The 9,409-nt window shown below is 40.9% G+C and overlaps 2 protein-coding genes across 5 annotated transcripts in view; one reads left to right on the top strand and one right to left on the bottom strand.

Annotated features, from left to right (window-relative positions):
• Window positions 1–9,409, bottom strand: part of TP53I11 (tumor protein p53 inducible protein 11) — a 373,245-nt gene that overhangs the window by 290,090 nt on the left and 73,746 nt on the right. The window lies entirely within an intron of this gene.
• PRDM11 (PR/SET domain 11) overlaps window positions 3,751–9,409 on the top strand; it is a 61,277-nt gene continuing 55,618 nt past the window's right edge. For 2 of the 4 annotated variants that reach the window (XM_081937879.1, XM_081937878.1), the window contains exon 1: window positions 3,752–4,826. The gene's annotated coding sequence lies outside the window, so the exon portion shown is untranslated. Of the gene's footprint in view, window positions 4,827–5,344; window positions 5,433–9,409 lie in introns of those variants that run through there. The other 2 variants (XM_081937881.1, XM_081937880.1) reach the window with 2 other exon arrangements.

The following is a 9,409-nucleotide window of genomic DNA, read 5'->3' as shown; positions in this document are numbered from 1 at the left end:
TGTAGCTACAATAGCTCACCAGATGTTCTATTTTAATAGCTAGTTTGTAAATGGATGAATAAACACCAAATAAAGCATTACTGGCATAAACAATGACTATAGATGCATTTCTAACATTTTTTCCTTACCAAATCTGTCCTGAATTGCTAATTACCTTTTTACAATTTAAATATGTGTTCCAGCAATGGCATATAAGAAATAAAAATTAACTTCTAATAGTTTAGTTTATGCTGCAGAATTGATAATGGATCAAAATGAGTCATACAAAGGGTATTGTTTGATTAAACTTAATCCAGTGTGTCAATTAATTTTCTTGGCTATTTAGATTGCTAACAGTTTAAGGCCAATTATTAAGCTTTTATGTTGCTTGCTGAGATTATTAAAGTAGATGATCAGAGACGAGCTTATTTCTTTTTTAAAATGAGAATATAAAGACCTAATATATACTAAGAGTTTAAAATAGACTGTATGTTAACTGCCAAATTTTAATGGGTATTAAGCTTTTTCTATGTTCTCACTCATTACTCAGATTTACACAAGAGTGTCCCAATGGAAAGTAAGCTAAAGCTAAAATTCAGTCCAAGACAATTTATCAAGATTACAGTATGCAGGATTGCAGTCTTTAGATGCTTCCACTACTGCATACTAAATTATATAGATGATCACAATGTAGTTAATAGGTCCTCACAAATTTAGTTAAACAGTTAATCAAGATAGTCCAAACACACACAGTGAAAATGGTATTTTCCATCCCATAGAAAAATAAAAAAATGTATTCAGGTTCACCTTTGAATTATATATACTATAGAATAAATGACTGAATTTGTACTTCAGGGTAAAACCATGGCTTAATTCACACTTGTTTTTTTTTCTAGATGGTCACATTATCTAAGTCTATGGTGTTAAGAATTAATGTACATTCAAACGGGTGCTAACAGTGATTACTAAATTGAATGTAACTCCATGGAATTTGGAAATGGCTTAGCAAGGAGTTGAGGAGTTGAAGAGTTGGGAAAAACAAGGAGAGGCAGAGGCAAATATTGCATAAGTATTCTTTTCCAGGGATGAAGATGCATTACAAAATGTCTTGACAAAGGCAAATACACAGAAACACCCACATACCTTTGGCTTGGTAAAGAACTGGAGCAGAGGACAGAATCATTAAACTACATACTGAATTATATTTGTATTACCTTACCTGGATGACTGATAAGATGGTTACTATTTTAATACTAAAATAAACTTAACATTTATAAACAATCATTGTTGAATTCAAAATTCCAGAGCTAAAACTAGTGAAGCTATATCAGTTTCATACTTTAAAAGGATTGGGGACTGTTAGTCCTTCCATAAGCATGTAACCAGCTGGGTGATTTTGGGTGGGTGAGTCTCTCTTTGTCTCCTCCCCCCACTTTCTCGACTTGAAGGCATAAAGAAGGAAACACCCATTTTACTAATCTAAAATAAAAAGTAGCAAATATTTGCCATGTGGTTGAAAAGCCTACTTTCATTCAAACCAGCTTTTTGGCAGTGGGGTGAGTTTGTACAGTAATTGTCAATAATATAATTTTTAGCTTTTCAATTATGTTTCAAGGTCATGTCTAAGTAGTAACTGTGGTTCCGATTTTTCCCTCTACAGTCAATAAAATGTTATTGTGACTATTTAAATTGTTTTATGTATCTATAAAATACATTATATTTTAGTTTACACAGAGGACGCATAGTAAATTCTTGTAAACCTTCAGTGGTAATTGAAATAATATTCAGTAATATTTGACTTTTTAATGTTATCTAGCTATCCCAGAGTCACGAGAATTACCTGTATATCCAAAACATCTGGAAGATAGTAAGTTGGGAAACACTATTCTAACTTCAAAATCTATAACAAATCTATCTATACCAAGCTTTAGATATATACAAAAGCATTAAAATTACATTGTTATGTGGTTCAAACCTTCAAAATTCGCACACACACGTAGATTAAAAATATTATTTGAACCAAATTAGGAGCATGTTTCATTTGGCTTAGTTGTTAATCAAATGTCAGAGAGATAGCTTAGTTTACATATACAGCAGAATAAGTAAGGAGTAAATTTGATCATCTCAGAGATCTCAGGTCTCTGCTACTCAAAGATCACACTTTAAAAACAAAATACAGTAATTGTATTTTGATTTCATCACCTCACCCAATAACTTTACATGAATGGGAAGAATGAAACATCAAGAGATAAATAACTGTATGTATTTATTTCTTCTGGGTTCTTTAGAAAAAGTACTTAAATCCAGTTACCAAACTGTTGTCATAATGAGCAAAAGTTATAGAAAATTGTAAGAACAGAGTGCCAGAGTGTTACTGATAAACACCAAGGACATAATTGTTATTCCAACACCCTGTGCAAGTTAAAAAATTAAGAATTTAATCTAGACTTCAGCCTGAAATGCTATACAATCATTAGTGATTTTATTGAATTTATTACTGATGTAGATTTGATTCTGCATCAATGAATTGTGCTGCTTTGCTTATAGAAAGTGTTTTTTTTAAAAAAAATCTAACTGGAGCTACCTCAGAAATTTTGGGAGCACAATGAAAAAGGAAGTGTGCACTGTAAATGAAAACAATATGCTCCAAATATGAAAAGGACATTAGTATAGGAAATTCTAAGCAAAGTGTTAAAAAAGAAGACAAATATTCTACAGTCAGTGACTTCATCTATAATTTTGTTTGCTGCTTTGGTTACCTTGTCTCAAACTGGAAATCTGAAAAGGAGAAAGTGAGCATCAGGAAAAAAAAACCTAGTACATACTCAACTTAAGAGCAAGTTCCAATGAAAACACAAAAGATTCAATGTGTTGATTTGGAAATCAAAGAATGTTCAACATAACTGTAAATTATGAAGTGTGCAAACATGAACATTTTTCTCTCCTTATATCTAATAGAGCATCATGACACAAACTCAACAGTATTTACTTTTAATATAGTACTGGAATGTAAAATCTGTTCCACCAGATATGCCGACTAGTACAGTAAGAGATAACAGGATAACAGGATGGAATATATTTTAGACTGACAGATACGGAGAGTTTTCTTGTAAATTAGTTTATAAAACTAAAATAGGATTATAAAACAGATAGGATTATAACTCTGTCCCCAATCTACTTGACAGTGTTTGTGTGTCCAATTTGATGTGGAAACTTAGGATACTTATGTCTTAACTCTGATATCTTAAGAAATGTAATCTTTAATAAATTAATCATGATGCAAGTATACATTCATTGCCATGCAGCATAACTTTAACCACTAAGAGGGTAATTTATACATATTCATCATCATGCTGTATGAATTATCCAAAAGCTCAGAGGTTGCCACAAAGAAGACAGAATCAAGCTATTCTTCAAAGCACCTGAGGGCAGCTCAAGAAACAATGGATGGAAACTAATCAAGGAGTTTCTCAACATAGGACAAATTTCCTGACAGAACAATTAATCAGTGGAACTTGCCTTGTAAGTTGTGAATCCTCCAACACTGGAGGTTTTTAAGAACATATTGGACAAACGTTTGTCTGAAATGGTATTGGATAGGGTTTCCTGCCTGAGCAGGGGGTTGAACACCTCCAAGGTCCCTCCCAACTCTGCTGCATGAACTTAGCAAAACAATACATTGGCCCATTAATTCAGTACAGTATTGAGTTAATGAGTATATAAGAGTTTTCTGACAATTTTGGTAGATGCCTTGTCAGTGTAGGGGCTTCCCACATCAGGAAATAGCAAGACAAAATTTGCTTTATTTGGTATGCCAAATTCTGACTACTACTTTATTCCGCCCTGCTGGCTTGACCTCGCATATATTTATTTATATAGAGCTTTATTAGCACTCCCACGCAAACATGAGTAACTGCAACTTTCCTTGAGAGTCGCAGCCAACTAGATGCACTGGGAATTACTTCTAGGAGTATCTTTTGTGCTGAAATGCCACTCGCCGGGCACGCCAGCGCCAAGTTCCAAATCAAAACGGGCGGGAGAAAATAAACCGGAACCCCCCATTCCCAAAGTCGGCAGGTAACGGCCGAAAACAAACCAGGATCGCACTCCTGGAAAGCGAGCGCCGTTAAGATTTGCTTCCAAAGCGCACGGGATGAAGTGCAGCCCTCTCAAAGAAAGCCTAGACGTGATCAACGGTCAGCAATGCATAAGTTTGTGGGACAGAGGCAGAAAAATCAGAATATTGGATTTTTTTTAAACAACAAAACACGGGGTTATGTTACCGATGCGATAGCATTTTGCTGCGGACGCTGCGCTATTTCTGAGTCGGATGCTTTCTCTGCCGCCGCGGGAGAAACCCGAGAATGGCGGGGAGAAAAGCGGGGACGTGGGGCTTCCTGCCGAAGGAACCAGTGGAAAAACAAGAGGGGGCCGAGGCGGAGCATTTGGGGAGGGGGTTCGACTCCGTCGCCGCCGAGGCTGGGCCTGGAAGCCGCCCTCCCGCCAGCCCGCTGCTTCCCCTCCTCCTCCGGGTTCGGGGGGTCCCCGGGCTCAGCCCCCGAACGCCCCTCTCTTCCGTTCGTCATGTCATTTCCTGTGCTAATAAGATGGTGGTCACGGCCAGGAGGGAGGGAGCCGCCGCAGCTGCCGCCTCCTCCTCTGCCACCGCGCCCGGCCCGGCCCCGGGACCCGTCCTCGCCTGGGACTAGCGAGCCAGGCTGGACTGGCCGGGCCGGCGCCGCAGGAGGAGGAGGAGGGGGCAGAAGAAGACGCGGGTGGCAGAGCGGGTGGCCGCCAGAAGAGCTGATCTGCCCCCGGACGACGAGCCAGGGCCCCGCAGTGCCGAGGTGAGTCAGCCCTTCGGTAGCCAAGGTGGCGACGAAAATGGCTGCGCAGAGCAGGCGGGGCGGTGGGGGGGGGAAAGGCAGCTGGCCGAGCGCTGGCTCGGGGTCTGGGGGCCGTTGCGGGCGGGAAGCCGTCTGGGGGCCGTGGCTACGGTAGAGGGGCTTGCTCTGCAGTCCTCGGCCAGCAGTGGCGGCGGAGGGCGCGGCCAGGCAGGTAAGTAGCCGCCTCGATTTTTCCCTCTTTTCCTTCTGGGACGAGCGCTGAGCTCGGCGCAGCCCGGCCCCTTCCTCTCCCCTCCTGCCGCTGCTGCCACCGTCTCCTCTCCTGCCTTGCCTCTCCTCTCCCTCCCCTCTCCTTATTAAACTACGTCCGGTGAGTGACGCGGACGCGCTCCAATGGGCGGCCGAGGAAGCCAGCGAGCCGCTCCCACAGGGAACGTGTGGGCGGGGTCCCGAAGCAAGTGGGTGACTTTGGAAGCGCCGCGGGAAGAGGAGGAGGCGTCCGAAGTCGAGGCTGCTGCGTCAACTAATTTTAGACTCCGTGCAAAAAGTGAATCAAGGACTGTGCACTGGTCTCCTATAGGCCGTTCGCTATGCGATGAGGCAGAGGTGATTTGGATTAAAAGATACGATTGGCGTGAGCAGTAATGTCTGCTACCGTTCAGGAATGCATAATCCAGGAGACTGGCAAATGCCGTGTTGGCCAATTCCAGGAATGGAAAATAGAGCTGCCAGTGTCAGAAATACCGTGTATCGTTCAGGTCACTACGGTGTAGGGAACGATCTCAGTCACAAAAATGACTGCAAGACGGAAACGATACCATACCCAGGGAAAAAATGATAATTTGGGTCTTGGTTTAGTTTGAGGGGAGTGTGATTGTACAAAACTATCCATTATGTAGAAACGTATGTTCTTCACTTAACTAAAACCTTGGGTCATCCAGAGAAGTTAAATGGTCGAAAAGTAATGACTGATAAAAGAAGAAGAGTTTGTGGTTAAACTTTGTCATTTAGATACAGTGAGACCTAAAACTTAAAAGGGTTTTAAAAAGGAGGAGTCAATTCATAGTAGATAAAGCTGTTAATGCTTCCTTGTTATGGTGGCTTAATTTCTAATATAACAGGTTGCATGGCTTTTAAGACTTTTTTTTTTAAAGAAACATGAACCTGAGAGTGGTAATATCTCCTTTTTGGTTTGCAAGAAATCATTTTGGGAATGAATATGGACCATATGGATCTCTTGTCTGATCTAGTGTGGCTCCATTTATGTTATTTTTTCTTGCTGTCTTTTTAAAAGCCACCCAGCCATCCTATTGCCTGAACATTATTGAGATCCTTACTAGTAAATAAACTACCCTATTATTTAGATGTTCCTTTCCATTCATTATAAATACAACCTTGAAGAAGTATACTAGCCTGATACTGCTACCGTATTTGTGTCTTTATTTCAGGGTTTCGGTCTTTCAGTCCTGTATATTTCATGTTATGAATTGTGTATAAAACAAATAAAATGAAGTAGGAGTGGCATATTAGCTATAAGCCATATTAAGATCAAGTCTGCATACCCTTGAAATACAGGCAGATAGTTCTCATCAAGAAAAGAGTCATCCTATGTAGGCACAGAGATACTGTCTTGCAGTTTCAGTAATTGCATTATTGAGAGCCAGGATATTTTTCACCTGATTTTTTTTTCTTTGTTAAATATTCTCTCCTATTGCAATCAGAGACGAAATTCCAGAACCAGCATGAAGATAAATAGTTGCTCTTGTTTTCAGAACATTACATTTTGGAATTTACTATCACTTTGAAGCTTTTCAAGCTACTGGAATTAGGTGTTAACACTACCTTTAAAAGTCCTGAAGCTGTTTTTTAAAAAAATGTATATTTTAAGTTGCCTACAATCAAAAAAGTGAAACCTGATTAATGTATCCAAAACTTCATGAACCACTATTACCAAAGGTGCTTTGTCAAAAGGTAACTGGATTTTGTTTTTCCTTGAAGATGTTTCACTTCTCATCTGAGAAGCTTCTTCAGTTCCTCCTCAGAACTGAAGAAGCTTCTTGGATGAGAAGCGAAACATCTTCAAGGAAAGCTAAAGAAAGTCCAGTTGCCTTTTGAAAAAGTTGCATTTTGGGACAGCCATGATGTAAATGACTGGCAATCTCCATAGACATTGAACCACTATTACCTTATTTCTATGATTAGTCATTAAGGGAAGAGTCATGCTTAGATTCTGCAACTTCTATAATTTTATGAATTCAAGAAAATGAAGATTAACGCATCTTGAGATACCCAGATAGATAAAAGTCATGTACGGAATGAATTTATTATTCCATAAGCCCCACAGAGTCCTATGGCTCCTAAATGCCGTTGAGTACATAATGCTCATTTTACAACAATTTAGATCAGGGAGGTCCTCTGAAAAAATAGTAGCATTTTTATAACATTAAGATGGCTTTTCAAAGGCCAGGACTGCTAGAATATGTAATTAAAGACACTTCATTAAAATATCCTATGGTATGTACATTGTTGTATGTATAGTCCAAGTCTCTATAAAAGGGAGATAACTTTTCTCTCCAATCTGAATAATTTTCTTCTCCCATACCTTTTGATACCTATTTCTTTATACCATCTAGCACTAAGTAAGTCTTGGGTTTCTCTTTCAGAATGTTTAAGATACATCATGGAATTCAGATGACAGCTGCTAGTTCTAAAATGAAATATTTGAACATCTTTGGGTATTCAGGTGATCTGGTAACTAAATGTAGAATTGAGTCTACCTCTCAAAACTGTCAGGTTTTTCAGATTAGGGATTTAATAAAGACAGTTGCACCAGCTGTATTTTGTTTAATCTTTCTGTTCCTTGGATACTTGATCATGGGGCATTAGCAAGGGCAAGACATTGTGGTTTTATAGAATGGTAAAGTTCTTTGGTATGTGGTCTTTCACAACCTGGATATCTCCTTCTGTATTGGACTTCATTTTCCATATTTCATAAAATGATACTTCAAGTTGTAATTGGAGACAATAACTGTTCATGCAGTCCTCATAACTTGTTAGTGAGCTAAATCACTTTTTAATTTGTACAACTGAAGGAAAAAGACCTCTTTCACAACACTATAGGCCAGCGATGGCGAACCTATGGCACGCGTGCCACAGGTGGCACACGGAGCCATTTGTCAGGGCACGCGAGGCATTGCCCTGTCAGCTGGCCAGCGCGCATGCGCGCGCTGGCCAGCTGATTTCACACTTTTTAAAAGCCATTTTTCGCCCTCCCCATGCTCCAGAGGCTTTATAGGAGCCTTGGGGGGGGGGCGAAAAGAGCCTCCTCCGCCTCCCCGGAGGCTTCAGGGACCGTCCGGAGGCTTTCCTAAAGCCTTCGGAACGCTTAAAACGACCCTCCGAGCAAACTGGAAGTGACTTCCAGTTTGCTCGGAGGGTCGTTTTAAGCGTTCTAAATGCATCAGGGAAGCCTCCGGACGGTCCCTGAAGCCTTCGGAGCGCTCAAAACGACCCTCCGAGAAAACCGGAAGTCACTTCCAGTTTGCTCGGAGGGTCGTTTTAAGCGCTCCAAATGCGTCAGGGAAGACTCTGGATGGTCCCTGAAGCCTTCGGAGCGCTCAAAACGATCCTCCGAGCAAACCGGAAGTCACTTCCGGTTTGCTCGGAGGGTTGTTTTAAGCGCTCCAAATGTGTCAGGGAAGCCTCCGGATGGTCCCTGAAGCCTTCGGAGCGCTCAAAACGATCCTCCGAGCAAACCGGAAGTCACTTCCGGTTTGCTCGGAGGGTTGTTTTCAGCATTCCGAAGGCTTTTGGGAAGCCTCTGGACGGTCCCTGAAGCCTCTGGAGGGCCTCCGGGGGGGGCGTGGGAGGCTCTTTTCGCCCTCCCCAGCCTCCTATAAAGCCTCTGTAGCCTGGGGACGGCGAAAAAAGCATGTAAAAATGGGGGGGGGTGTCACGCCTGTTGTGCGCGCATGCGCATCGGGGGTCGCGCATTGCATTATGGGTGCAGCATGCCCGCACACGATCCCCCTGTGCTCCCCCCACTTGTGGTACACGAGCCAAAAAAAGTTTGCCATCGCTGCTATAGGCCAAACAAAGAATATTCCTAGTCAGTGCTGAGATTATTTCACTGACTGGTAATGTGTGCTAAATGAATGTATATGGCTAGAGAGCATGAGGTTGGGACAGACTAGCATAAAATGATGTGAAATAGGGTTAATGCAGCATTTTGGATTCAAAGGCAAAAGATGTTTTGGAATGCATGGACTATTCTCTTCACTGCAGCTCCTTAAAGCACCACAATCCTAGAAGAAGATACCGCGCCATTTTAGATTTAAGACATTATTACATAATGCTGAGCTAGCAGGCACTGTTTTAATATTGATAAGAAAAAAATAAAACACTATAACGTGTTTTTGCTTTTTTCCAATGTAATGAAACATATAGTCGTTTTTCTATTTTGGAAGTAGTTAGAATTCCAAAACTAATTTGAAATCACATTTTCTATTTTATTCCTCCAGACCTTATCAGTAACATCTTTAATATATAAAGATATTTTAAAGCTTTTGCGGAAGATTATACAG

Source organism: Natrix helvetica (genome assembly GCF_964273705.1).
Source record: "Natrix helvetica genome assembly, chromosome: 1".
NCBI lineage: Eukaryota > Metazoa > Chordata > Lepidosauria > Squamata > Natricidae > Natrix > Natrix helvetica.
This window is presented reverse-complemented; position numbering and strand designations above follow the sequence as displayed.